We start from the raw sequence: 14,644 nt of genomic DNA on the forward strand, positions 1-14,644 counted from the left end.
GTCTGACTAGATAACTCCAGTGTAGGGGTATGAGGCTGGGTTAGTGAATAATGGCAGAGGTGTTTGCATGGGGGTGACTAAGTGTGTTTGAGGTACTCTGTGAATGAGGGCAGGCATCGGGTGGGTAGGGGCTCTCTGAGTCAGCAACACGCTGGGGGTGAATGAACAAACTTTGCATTAAAAATCCCGAAAATAATCACGTTGTAATCGGTGTTCTGGGGGGGGTGGAACATGTGGGTTTGTCTACAGGGTGCGGCGTACTTTTGTATAGGTAAGCGTGCAATTTGTGGATGGTGCACACGCAACAGAAAAGCATAAAAGCTCTGTTTACGTTTTGGTTAGGACCCATAGTCGGGATACAATGGGGAAGGTGTACAGTAACGAACTGCGTAAATGTTGGATGGCAAGGAGTAAGTAATTGAAGCTCAGGACATATGAGAAATGGCGGTGTGAGCAGGTACAAATTTGCCGTGCTGGGATCGTGATCATAATTTAACCAACAGTGGGATGGACCAGGAAATTAAAAATTGTTCCTACTGTTGCTATTTGACGGAGTGGATAAGTGAAAGGAAGGTGCAACGGAGTTACTCGTTCAAAGCAGTGGCTAAACGTATGGCACACAGCCTCTTGAAAGTTTTCTTTTGTTTGAAGGTTGGGGGGTAAATGGCCATGTACGGGAGATTAGAGGGCTGGGAGGGGGGGGGGCCACCGGTCAATGGAAAACATAATGTGATAGCAAAAAAGACCGAAATTGTACCAATAGCTGTGCATGTCTAAACACAGTCAAGACAGTATTGTGTTGTTTGGGACTTTTGACAAAATTGATCTTCATAACTTAGAGTGGTGTGATTGGGAGAAAATCTCAAGGTTGCGTTTAACATAGTGAGGAGGTGTCTGATGTTGCGGCAGGGTCGGCACCGAAGATTTGGGAGGTATAAAAACGGTGTCGTTGCGCTAGGGACCACCGATTGAGGCAGGGAGCCCCGGGGCAGGGCGCCTGGGGTAATTAAAACCCAGGCCCAAATGCCCCTTCAGATTGTGGGGGTAGGTACCCCTCGTACTAGCCGGGGACCGATGAAGCCACAGACTGGGCCCCGATGCCGTAAAATTTTAGTGGGGGAGGGTGGGGTGTGTAAAGGACAAAGGTATATATAAGATAGAAGGGCTTGTCTAGTAAAAAGCAAAAATTTCAGTAAGGTAAAATGGGCAACCTTAAAAACAGATAAACAAGACGACACGGATAGATCACAAGTATGAGAAATGGTCACTCCAAAACAAGAAGCTGAAATATCCTATTCTCATCAATATCGATGTAAATGATTGATAGATTGGCCAGCGCTAATGACGATGGACTCAACATTAACACAGTCAATATGTCTAAATCGGAAACTTTACACAAACTGTACGCAGGAAATTATTTCAAGGCCTACAGTTAAGTTCTAAAAAAATAGGTAAACATAATCTTGTATGTGGAATGGACAACCCACTGTTTGTTCTGTGAGAAGATTAATCGCAACAACCCTCTTGCTTAATCTGTTTGATAAAATCATCTTGGTAATGCTGTGCCATGCCGCTCCAGCTGCTCTGTTTTTTGCCATGCAGGGTAAAAGTTGAGGCCTAAACATTCTCCAACATCCATATGTTCTCCGGTTGCCATGAGTCCGCGGCTTGGCACACAATTGTATCAGCCGCGCCCACATTTCAGTTGTAGTGACATTCTTGCCTCCCATCTGGAAACTTTAAACTACAAACACTTCCACCCTTCAATTTTTGAAGCATGTTTAACCTGCTGCTAAAAAAAATCAGGAAACTGCACACTCTTTGGGGATGATATAGTTATTGCTACGTTTAAGCGGCTGAACAGCGCCACTAAAAAAAAATCAAAAAGAAGAGAACGCTTGGTGGGGGAAGGAGGTAGGAGCCCGTGAAAGAAACGTAAGGGTACATCGCGTCTAGCATAAATAAGCGCTGGGAGCAGAAAGGATAGAACTTCATGTGTCACATGTTAGACATCATGGGGAGCCGTGAGCGCTGATTCGTGTCGGTGTAACCCCTTCGCTACATAAAACGATGTTAAAAAACATGTCATCGTTCAACGCGGAGTAATCAGTTGCTCAAGAAAGAAATCAACAACATGGTGTCCAGCGGGGTGACAATGTATTGTGTTTTCAATTTTTGTTTGGAATATTAATGACCAGCGGAGCCAAGAGAGGTTGTTTCACATCTCCGAAAACTACTTGGTGTCTGCAATTGACCTAAATAAGACCGGAAAAGCTCTAGCTTTAAAGTGGTGCAGGTCAGGATTATTTCCTTATACACAAATACAGGCTTGGCAGTATTGTTAGTCTCCGTTCTCTCTCTTGGTAAATATCACCGGTGGCCCATCTGTTTAGACTTTAGTGTTAAATGCACAGCACTGAAGCGGGGAACTGTGAGGCTCGCCAGAGACCCCGTCTGTTACTGCGTGAACAAAAAAGGCCTTCATTTCCTTTTCACACTGCGTAACCATCGGGGTCACGCCAGCAGACGTTCCACAAAGGTGTGAACTTTGTCCGAAGGATGGTCGAAGTTGAAACCTGGGACAACACTGTGCTGTGTTGTTGTGTCAACAGTGTGGCTGGTGGGAAACATCAAACTTAGTTATAATGCAACAATGCAACGCAAGACGAAAAAGTAACTAGACTCGTCAACAAGGATTGCCTAATTCGTCTACAAACAAACTTAGTCAGGATAAGGTCGGGGCCCATAGGCTACCTTTCTTTGCGCCTAAAGCTGTATATCATACGCAGGTTAGGCAACTACTAGTTTCACGACAGGGAACCTCTAGCCATGGTAAAGAATGATCCCTAATCGAATATTAGAAATGCAAACATGTTCTTTTCCTAATGGGCTCGGTTTGTAGATAGTTGTTTTAGCGAGGTCAATCAGGGCAGGGAATAACGAAAACTACTGCCCCCGACCTTAGACTTGTATGAAACTAGCTAGGGAGGTAGGCCGAAAGGCGCATCCATTCAATTTTGAGGGGAAAATACTGAAATCCGGGGGGGCTGACGAAAAACAAATTATTTTCACATGTAATTAGTACCCGAAAGCGGTGCGGGAAACGGGACTTTTCCAAGCAATATGTCCTCCAACCGTTGGCCGCGGGCAAACTTCTTAGTCATAAGACAAAATATGGTTTTTCACTTCAAACGGGTACTTCCCGTGAACAGCTCAACAAACCGTGTTTTGCACAACAATACGTCGACTAGTATAAAAGAGGCACACGAAACAGTGATTCTGGTTTTAACATGAATATTGTAAACGTAAAAAACTTCTATTTAGACTGTTCGCCGTAAATGGCATTTCATTGTTAAGTGTATCATCACTAGGTTAGGATGATGCATCATGGAGATATATTTAAAAACCTTTTCCAAGAGATCTTACCATTACGCGGGGAACCAGCTACAGTCCGTCAACAAGTACCCCTAGGGGTACGCGCACAGGGGTCTCCCAAACAAAAATATGATAAACACTGCTTCCAAACCAGGACACATGGTGATACCTATTAATTCCTAACCGAGAATTCCACCTAGACCAGCAGGAGCATTTATTTTTTTCTCATTTCTAAAAGGGAACAAAAGAATGTACGGTTACATGGGTCGTTTCAACCCGTCCTTTTGTAAATCGCTTCCGAAAGTCAATTTGACCAAAAAAAAGGAAGCCCTTTGGTAAAACCTAATGGCATTCTAACTTTACCCAAATTACCACAAAACGAAAGGATTCCAAGCAACACGCTCTTTGCAAATACAATTAATCACTTTCATTGAATTTCTAAGTGAAATGGGTTTCAAAATCAGCTCCTGACTCAAACTCAGTCCAGCTCAAACATAGGTTCCTCTGACTTACCAATATAGTCAAACAGAAATTCATAAATTTCGTGCTTTTTAACTCAAATCTGAGGTATGATTCTATCAAAAATGAGGGTTTTTGACCATGGATTCCAAAAAAGATCGTGTAGAACTGTGTGGTACCTTGAAGGTGTAGGTAGGTAAAAAAAAGTCCCAGAAGGACAACCCTGAGGTGGCGATAAAATGTGCAAATTATCAGGAAAGAAGGGGGTAACACAAAAAACACCCAACAGGCCAAAACACCGGTTCACGCTAGTCTGTACGCGTTTGGTTGGCAACACCGTCCCGCGAGTGTAATTGATGCCGAGAGAATTTAGGCAAAAACGACGTGTGGCAAGTTTTTAAAAAAAAGAATTGTGGTTTATGGACTTAAACCGATCTGTTACGTTCCTGGAATTTTCAGTTTATGTATGTGGATCAAGTCTTCAAAGAAGCAATTTACCTTGTCTTTGAATTTTACTTTCCAAAAACAGTTTTAACGTTTAGTGCTTCATGACTCGTTAATGCATGTCATGCACTATCTTGTTTTGCGGCGAAAGTTCAGACCAATAATTGTTCTAATTCTTGTGCGAAATACTACCTTCGACCTTGGGACAGTCATTTGTTGCTCTCGAGTCCCCTCTTCTCGAAACACGTATGGGTGAAGTACTCTACATTATCTTCGGTTTGAGTTTGTTGAGACCAAAACGAGCTAAAAAAAGAGAGTGCAATCTTAGATCTGGCTTCATGTGGACACAAATAGGACTCCCATGCATGCTTAATTTAGATAGTTTACTGTTCGAAACAATCATACCCAAACAATTCATAGATTGCATATGCCACACGTGTGTGTTCTCCACCTTACATGGCCAAATATTCTCTGAATGCACTGTAAACTGTGTTTTAAGCATACCTTATTTGATAATACAGTTCCCCTTCATGAGCGTATCCGTCTGAGCTGGTAGTCACGAGGGGAAAGTGCACATTCAACTGCAAGACTCTCCCGCACTCCGGTTACTGGGCACGTCCAACTGGCAATGTAAACTGAGAGTAGAGCAGACTGTCTTGCCTAATCTTGTATGCAACGCGGTGTCGGCGCGTGTGTTCATTTAAGTGCTTCACTTGTGTTGCTACATTCGTGTGTCATGTGATGCCGGGGTTATAGTCCTCCCTTAAACGTCACACTGTTCCCAGTTAGGGGCCCCAGTTCGCGTCGATCCCGTGACGCGCGCTTGGCCTCTGGTAATCATCTATCAGAAGCTGACTTCGGAAGGTGTCCGATCCCGATACGCCTGTTAGTCTGCCAGAAATCCTCAACAACTCACGTCGTAGTGGGTACCTTCAGTTCGGACACGCCGTTCTGTGATATTGAGCGGGGGGCGGTTTGTTGTTGTAATAGAATAGGATTTCTTCAGAGGTTCCTGGCCTTCTGAGGGGCGTGGTTGGTGATTTCCAGCTGTGTGGGATGGGTCCATTGTTGGGATATTGTGGTGGGTGGGGGGTGGCGTGGGGTTGTGGTGTCGGCATAGTGAATACCTAGTGACGGGGCGAGGATCATGTATGTTCCTAGTGGTACTGCATGCGTAATATGTACTACAGTGCTGTGGACGCACTGTATTGGGAAATCAGAAAGTATCCTCTTAAATCAGTATCCACTAGGATCCTGCACTTTCTCCTTCATTTAAAACTCTCTTTCACACCCAACACTTTTGTTGAACCTCCTTTGGTCCATGTTTTAACGCTATTTTTCTCTGTCATCGACTGCTTTGTCTGTCCCGTTTTCAACAGTTTTGACATCCTTGTCGGGGAAGGGTTTACTAGACACACGAACTTACGTGATGAGCACCTGAGGGGTGACCAGGTGAAGGGTGAGACTGTATGCGTCCATAAAGGCACTCATAGATCGAAAAGCTATACCTACATGCGATGAGCTTAGAAGCCAGAACATTACAATGAGTGGAGACGACAATTTAAAGGATAAGACGGCTCTCGGATATCAACAACTGAAAGGCCGCTGTTTACTCAATAGAGAATCGTTAAAACAACTTCAGTTTTTGTTGAATAAAAGACCGCTAGTGAAATTCGTTACTAAGGACGCACGAAAGAAAGGTAAAAGAGTCCCTGGTGCGGATTTCACTCGGATGTTAGTTTTGTAGGGATATTACAATGTGGCTCTCTGAGTGTAAAAAGGGTAATTTGACCCAGCCTGAGGACATAGTACCATGACATTAGCCATATGTTTAACCTTGTTAGTCTACTGACACTAATGTTACAGGAAGTTAAGCTGGCAAATGTAAACATACGTAAAATTTCTAAGTAGGGCTTACAACTTGATAGATTCAAAAAAATCACCCTAACACAACGACTGTCCCCGTAGACATAACTATTGCTGTATTGAACATATTGCGCAACCATCTATTACGACCCTCATATTTTTCTTCCACTTTACCATAGACCTCAGCTTCGGTGTAGTCAGGTGAGTGACATGTGGTAACATTGGTTCTAAGTTTCATGTACAGTGAGCACAAGCTTTATCTTATAGTATTCCATCACAACAAGAGTTGGTTCTCAATTACGCTTTTTTACAGAGACGACAGTAGTAGGCTATGGTCAACACCTCACGTACCGATCGGTACGGTAGGTCAGATCGTGGACTCTGGGGTGTCACGACAATGAACACAGGCAAGCCACGAGGCTAAGCATGGACCGACAGTTGGGTAGAAGATTATAGACACATTCGAATCCACAAGGACCCACATTCCAGGTAGTTTCCTTCTCAGAGCAAGCCAGTGCGACAGTGGCGAGTACAAATTCCTTTTAGGTAGTAGGCAGCACTCGTCAGACCCAGCTCGTTGGAGGCGGGTGTCTGGACGACCGGTTGGGATTAGAATGAAGAGTTTGTTTTGTAGTATTCTTTGTAGCATAGTAGGGCACTGTGGGCGTTACAATGCACCGCCGCTGACTTCACGGGCACCGCGAGCGTTAACTAGCAGGTCTGTATTAACCGTGGCATCAGTGACGGCCATTCTTAGCGGTTAATCGGGCAGGGGAAAAAAAAAAAAACAAAAAACATGCCCCCGCTGCTTACACCCCTGCTTTTTTGGGGACGCCGTCCTGATCCGAGGAAACGGAGGGATGTTAGCGCGTCCCGTTCTCTTCTCTCGTCCTGCTCCGTGTGCATTGGGGGGATTGGGTAAAGGAATAGTAACGCTGAACACACAGCTACGCGCCCAAGTGGGGTACAATGTCACAGTAAATTACCTCGTGCCGCTCCTTATCTAGGCCATGAATGAGTCAAAGCTGATTAGTGCCCGTGATGTTGTCGGCTTGATTCTTTGGTCCTTCCCAGCCATGTTGGAAGTGTAACTAAGTACATTAAATGACAACCTAGGGACCAAATGAAACCTAGGGGTTACGACACATGACCCGGAACAGAGTTGACTGGGATATAGTTCTAATGCTACAATGCTGTGAAGTAGTGGTCCTCTAGCTTGGAACTAAGGCCTAGGCCGCAAACCGCTAATTAGCTATATACTTAAAATAACAGCCATTGTTCTGGAGTCTCACTAGTTTTATCCAATGCTTTTAAAGAAGGCTCTATACAGCGGTGGCCGTATTATCGTTTTTTTAGCTTCTTGGCAAAGTAATAGCTGGATACTTCTTACCACTGGGCAACAGTCGCTTCAAAAGCCAATACAAATTACTTCTATAAATATTTCGGAGTGTTACACATATCTTAATATGTCCGTTTGTTGTTACTGGCTGGACAAAAGTTCAGGTAATGACTCAAGATTTTTAAAAGTGGATTATAAATATTTTTTTATAGTTAATATATCATGGTACATTCCATGTGGTATGTTAGAATATCATAGCAATATAAAGCCTGTTAGACACAACCTCCACTATTTGCTGTTCAAACATCAGGACTGTTAGGCCGCCTGGACCTTAGTTTGTAAAAAATCACATCTGTTACCCAACTTCATGGGGGGTGGCAGCTCATACCCGTAGTAGATGGGTGGGACTGGAAGGGTCGCTGGTTCAGTCCCTGTACGACCAAAGTATGGGGTTGGGATTGAGAGATGGCCGCTTCCCCTCTTGGACCAGGCACCATAGCAGGTTACCCCCCCAACCGCTCATGTAGCCCCCTTAACCTGACATCTCTCATTTGTGGCAGGACTCGGGTCCTAAACCATGTACGTGTATGTTCAGGAGTTAACACACACAAAAAAACAAAGAGAGTCAATTGTAATTTTTATTCCAATCACTGGAGGATTTATAAATTAGAAATATTAAATCCACGACGTTTCCGAATAATACAACGGCTATCATGCTGATGCTGGGCTTTATCTGGTGGGTATGTAGTGTCCCCATCCCTAATTTAGCTTGTTTAGCCATGCAAAAATTGCCGTCTATTTAGCTTTTGCACTAAACACAAGTCAGTTTAGACGCAGTTTAACCTTGTTTTACAGCCCCCACCTCACTGCCTGGAAGGCACTTGGATTTAGGCAATGGTTAATGTTACGTGTTAACAGGTGTTAGAGTTAGGGTTAAGGTTATGGTCGTCAGCTTTATGGCAATTATGGGACACTTAGTATGCTCGAAACCAAAACTCGAAATGACGCGAGGCGCTAAGATTAAGGAGGTAAGCACGGATCATAAAGATGATTACGTTCATCACTGAAGAACATGAATGTAGTTTACAAATTGGACTGGAAATCCATCCGTAGACCACGAAAGTACTTAGCTTCAATCTCTGGACCCAGGGTATAAAAATTTAGTACATTCATCATCCAATATTCAGAGCAGACATGTCGTCTAAAAGCCAAACTTCTCAACCCTGCGTTGTTGCTACACTGAAAGTCACAGGATTCACCAGATTCTTTTTTAGACAGTAGTACCTCTGACTTTTTTTCATATACTCAAACTATAGACTTTTGATCCCGGTTTTTTTTGCATGCTTAACTCGAACTGTAGGCTTTCAACATTGTTTAGTGGCACGCTGGCTTAGCTGACACACCCCTGCCAACTGGTACTAGACAATCTCACTGTGGTGCAGACTCTGAAGTTTTTTTTTTAATTACGTTTTCCAACATGCAATACTATGACTTTAATCTCCTTTGTTCCACATGCAATCCTGTGATTTTTATCACTTTTTTGGCCATGCCATGCTGAGCTTTTTGAATATGTCTGTGTGGAACCTACGTTCACACTAACTACACTACCGCCGAGCACCGCTTGTGATGAGTAAAAACCTCTAAAGAAAATTAACCTGATTCTCATCAAAGACAAGACTTCTCCTTTAATGGGCTGTGTCTGTTCGTTTAATAAAATCAACACAATGCCTCTGTCGAGCGAAGTACCAGCTAAGCCCCTAATGTTTTCCTGAAGAAACACTTATAAGCATTAAAATGACCTACCTCTTATATTTTACACACATTTTACAGAGCTAAAAAATCTGGCCGTTTGTCCAATTTGGGTCCTCTACGCTGCAATCTTAGGGTTGTTGTTTTTTCTTTGTCGCTGTCGCTCATCCGATGGAACCTGCAATGGACGCCATGCAGTTAAGAGGCAACTTCGTGTAAGTAGGTTGCCAGTTTCTCTAATGGTTTAAACTTTTGTCATCCTCTATAATACTAAGATAGTTGCTATATTTAATCTATGGTGCAAACATAATTGTCCCTGGATGCCCGTGCCTAGTCGTCATACCATGCTCAGAACAAGAGCGGACCCACAGTTGGTTCTCATTTGCTTACACCCTAGTTTGCTGCTCATGGAAAAACTTCCTCTCTTTAGCTAAGCTGCAGAAGGACAGTCCAGCAGAGCAGGCGGAAGTTAGGGTCGGTCCTTAAGCCATGACGTTGCCGTCATGTTTACACCACTCAACAGGCAACGTAACCACAGCGTTGGAACCCATCGCCCGGGAGCAGATTAATCAGTTATACTTTTCCAGAACCGTCTTCCCCACCATAGGCGGTTGCGTGTTGACTTCCGCCACTGCGTCTAGATAAAGGTGTGATAGGGGGGGTTACAGAGTGCCGACACCTGGATGTTATATATAACAGTTTAAGACTACACTAACAGGACTTGATAGAGCGCCTCTTGTTTAACTGACTATCAACAACAATCACAACTAACATTGTCCTTGTGTATAGCGTTATTCCTCTGTTGATAACAGACATTCAACCACCATCCCGGTTCAACATTTCCCTCTTTCATAGCTTCCTCTTTTTTCATACCCTTCAACCCACCCTCCCTCCCTGGACCATTTCCTTATATTCTCTTCTCGCCTTTTTTTCCCCACCCCATTTTTTTCCACGCTGTCCTTTTTTACTTTTTTTTCCCATCAATTCGATTTCTTCGCCTCATTTTCTGATTTTTTCATTCGACCTTCTTCTTCGTGAATCATTCCTCATTAATACTTTCCCGTCCTATATAGTTTTCCATTGTTTTCTATTTATTCCAGCCTGTTATGTAGACCACCATCATTTTCTCCCCCTTGAGGGATTAATAACTATAATCTATAATTATACTATTATTACCTTTTGTTAACGATAAATCTACCTGAGTAACAGAGGCGGGTGTTACCCCGTTTGGGGTCGTCGGTGGCGGCCTGGACGCTGACGCAGCAGACCTGAGGACCAGCGGGCGCAGCAGCCGGATGACGCAGCTCTCTGGACTTGTTTTTCCTTCTCCTTCAGCGTCAGCATGACTTCTGCGACACATTCGTAGGTAGACAGATTGAAAGAAGATAAAAAAGATAGATCAGATAGATATTATTTGATCCCATAAAATTGGAAATTATAGTGTTACTTAGACTTCTCTTTATTTATCCTTTTGGGGTGACTCCCGTAAGGAAATTGAATTTCCAGCGATCCGTTTTACAAGAATACTGTATAAAGATAAATAATACAGTAATAATAATAACAATAAACCCAAATTCTGTGGCTATAAAAAGACATAAACAAGACTTAACCATAATTATCAGTTCAAAATTCAGTGTGTGAGTCAAGTGTTAATGTGACCAGATTTAGATGTAAGTCCGTGGTGTAGTTGTATGTTGTGTGTGTTTGTGTGTGTGTTGTGTGTGTGTTGTGTATTGTGTATGTATACGTGTGCGTGTGTGGTGTGTGTATGTATGTATGTGTGTATGTATCTCGGGTGTTGTGTGGTGTGTGTGGTTTATGTGGTGATGTGTGTATGTATGCATGCATTACGTTAATTAAGGAAGTACATTTTGTCTTTTTTTTCCACTTGTGTTTTAAGTACACATTAGCATGTGAAGGTCTTCATGAATACAGTGTAGTTGAGATTACACACTGCCAAACAAACCCCTTCCATACAAAAAATAATGGTCTTCTTTCTACACAACCTAAAGCATAAGAGAAGCCTTAAAAACTATTTATCTGTCTTCTCAGACATATCTGACATTTACTGACTGTACCAATCAGGACGTGGTGACAGGAAGTTACAAACGTTAGTCAGAGTGCTCAAAACAACCGCTGGCAGCCTGCCTGAATCTCCTCCAGACTTCAGCTAAGCTAAGTTATGCTAACTGAGCTAACTGAGCTAACAACGCTTCCTAAGTCCAACTACTCTAACTGAGCTAACTGTAGCTAACTGAGCTAGTACGAGCTACTAGCTCCAATCTAGCCGCTTCCTAAGCTAACTACTCTACAGACTGACTGACTAACTGAGCTGGACTGAACTCTATACTAACTACTCATACCTGAGCTACCTGAGCTAACTGAGCTTAACTGAGCGAACTACGCTAACTCTGAGCTACTGAGCTGACTGAGCTAACAGACGCTTCCTTCGCTAACTACGCTAACTGAGCTAACAACGCTCTCGCAACTACGCTAACTAGCTCACAACGCTTCTAAGCTAACACCCACTAAGCCACTTGCTAACTGAGCTAACTGGCTACAACGCTTCCTAGCTAACTACTCCAACTACGCTAACTGAGCTAACTACGCTAACTGACTAACTAAGCTAACACTGAGCTCTTAAGGCGAACGTGACGTAAACAGCACATTTAGCGCTTAACATTCCGATAAAACCTACCAGACCCGCGGTGGTGGACCCACGAGATATTCGGCTCGTTCGAATATGAGCCAGTCTGTCGCAGAATCCGATCACCGTCGATCGGCGCCCGTTTGCATGCCGTTTATTTTGTGGCCGACTTGATCCCGACTTGCTCTGACGTCATGCCCGTACGTGGTGCAACGGAAATCTCAACGAGAGCAAAGGCGGGGCCGCCGTACATGTACGCGGCGGAGCATTGCTTCTCGACCGACTGCAAGAGCCAGGCGGACCCAGAGCAGGCTGGGACACCGCCGCTTTCTCAGCTTATTTTAACACCTGATTGTGTTTACAACATTGAATGACGTTTTATATACCTTTTTATACGTTTTTGAATCGGAGGGTTTTTAAAATTGCTATTTTGTCTGATTTCAAAGACTTTTCTGTCCAGAAGCACATGTTGTGTGCTGATAAGTTAGTTTTAGAAGCCCGATAGACTAAATCCTTCAGATCACGGAGCATCTCCAGTCTTGTTTGTTTTATAAAATCAGCAAACAGGTCGCCAGCCGTAGAGCCACTCTTGCCAGCTACTCTTTCATAATCAAAACAACTGGATAACTGGTTGTACCAAGCTGATAGTGGCGTCTTGATTATCTTTGATTAACTCGGAAAAATCGCACCACAGCCGTGATGTACAATCACTTGTTCCTGTCACAGCCTGAGGGAGCTGAATCGGCCTGGAAACTGTTCCGACTTAGACTTTACCGAACCAAAACCGCGCTTTCTATCACCGCCCCCCCGCTCCTGGCCCGCACTGGCTCTCTTCCTTTAACAGGCGCAAGCGCAGTTCAGTCCTCGAACGAGCGCTATATAAATAACTAGAAGAAACTACGGTTCAGTTACTTGTTAACATCTTTCTTCTAAATGCGTCCGTTCCGATGATTCAGCTTCAACGACCAAGCTAATCGACCCAGATCGGCTTTTTCAGATTTTTCTCACACATGCATGAAACATAGTATTTATATTTACATCTAGGATGAGGATGCTTACATGGGATTTTATTAAAGTGTAACGAAATGTGAAAATGAAAAGCTTATTCCACAATAGCATTGGGCATTTCCACAGTATTTATGAGATTTTTGTGTAAAATTAGAAATGCTATTTATGCATAATTTGTATTTTCACATAGCGCGTATGTAAAAAAAAAGGCAATTAATGACAATTGGAAAAACGTAGCTTTTTTCCATGTTTTTTGACGCTTTTTGAAATTTATTTTTATTTTTAAAGCAACGCTTCTTTTTAAAGTTTTTGTCGCTTTCCCGACAATATTCAAATGTGAATGTAATGCACAACAAATCCTCATTTCACATTCAGCAGGCAACTGTAGATTAGATTAGATAGGATAGACTTTATCAATCCCAATCTAACGCTCAGTGATGAAGGGTAACAAGTTATATTGTCTGTGGAAGGAATAAAAGGTCATATAATGCAAATGTGATTATTTTAAAATTAATTTGTACACTCAATTACCTTTTTATTAATTTTTACAAATAAGAAAACAAACAAACCCAATGATCATAGTTCTTCCTCGTGAAGTCACACTTATGGAATGGATTTTAGGGACTATAGTAAATGGAAAACATATATTCATGAGTATTGTACTGTGCATTATTGTCAGGAGACCAAAACAACACATTCTCCAAAGCAACACACACTCTCATCAATATTCTCCAACCAAAGCACAAAACAGATCTTGCTTTTTTAACTTAATGAGACGTTTGCTTTGTGAACAAAGCAGAGACTCACCAATCAGTCTGGAATAAATATAGCACATTAATAATCTGATTTAATTAAAAAAAAAAATGAATGAAAATTCTCCAATTGTCTCCATGGGATGACGGTTCACATCGGCAATCGACGCCCCAATGTTCTGTACACGTCATCCCCAAGCGACGACAGTTTGACAGCCGGGTCTTTCTTCTCTGCGCAGCGGCCGGTGTCTCTAGAAGGTTCTGACTGGGATCGGGTGGAGAGACGAGAATCCGAGTCCATCCGCAGCCGCACCGCGCGTATCAGCTCCGGGACTCATCGGTCCCGTCTGAAGACTTCCCTTCGACATTCTCCACGATTATCGAGTCAAGATGCCCGAAATGAAAGCGGCTCCGAGAGCCTCAAACGCGGAGAGAAACAAAGGAGGGGCGTACGTGGACCGCGACAAGCCGGCCAGATGTCGGTTCAGTAACCCTACATCTCCGCTGCTAAAGGTAGATACAAGTACAGTAGAAGTAATATAAAATACGTGTCCGACCCCAACCGTCACTTCCTCTGACCAGTATCTAGCAACGAGACTTGGGCTGGTGGGCTGGGGCTGGGCACCGTTACTCTGTCAGTACGCACTAACTGTTCGCTTCGAACGTTGCGTGTTCCGATATCGCTCGAAAGTACCAATTTTACACTAAGTAAAAAAAAAAAGCCCAAACACAGTGCCTAAAAAATTAAAGGGAGTATTAATTTTTTGGAGTCCCCTTTTATATTCGGCTAACATGGCATGCACCAAAAAGCTATACTTTTAGACATAAATGCGTCAGAAACCACCTCTACGGAAAACGTACGGTCGCTTCGAATGTTGCGTGTTCCGATATACGCTCAGAAAAGTACCAATTTTACACTTACTAAGTGAAAAAAGACCACACGCAGTGCTTAAAAAACTAAAGAGGGAGTTATAAAAAAATTTTGGAGTCCCTTTTTTTGTTTAT

The 14,644-nt window shown here is 43.1% G+C and overlaps 2 protein-coding genes across 2 annotated transcripts in view; one reads left to right on the forward strand and one right to left on the reverse strand.

The window, feature by feature from the left end:
- The window catches only part of pus10 (pseudouridine synthase 10), a 45,240-nt gene extending 33,186 nt beyond the window's left edge, over window positions 1-12,054 (reverse strand). Inside the window, exon 1 of the mRNA XM_032515269.1 lies at window positions 11,931-12,054. The gene's annotated coding sequence lies outside the window, so the exon portion shown is untranslated. The remainder of the gene's footprint in view (window positions 1-11,930) is intronic.
- Window positions 1-14,644, forward strand: part of cct4 (chaperonin containing TCP1, subunit 4 (delta)) — a 29,843-nt gene that overhangs the window by 4,667 nt on the left and 10,532 nt on the right. The gene's annotated exons all lie outside the window — the stretch shown is intronic.

This window comes from Etheostoma spectabile, chromosome 5 (genome assembly GCF_008692095.1).
Source record: "Etheostoma spectabile isolate EspeVRDwgs_2016 chromosome 5, UIUC_Espe_1.0, whole genome shotgun sequence".
In the NCBI taxonomy this organism is placed as follows: domain Eukaryota; kingdom Metazoa; phylum Chordata; class Actinopteri; order Perciformes; family Percidae; genus Etheostoma; species Etheostoma spectabile.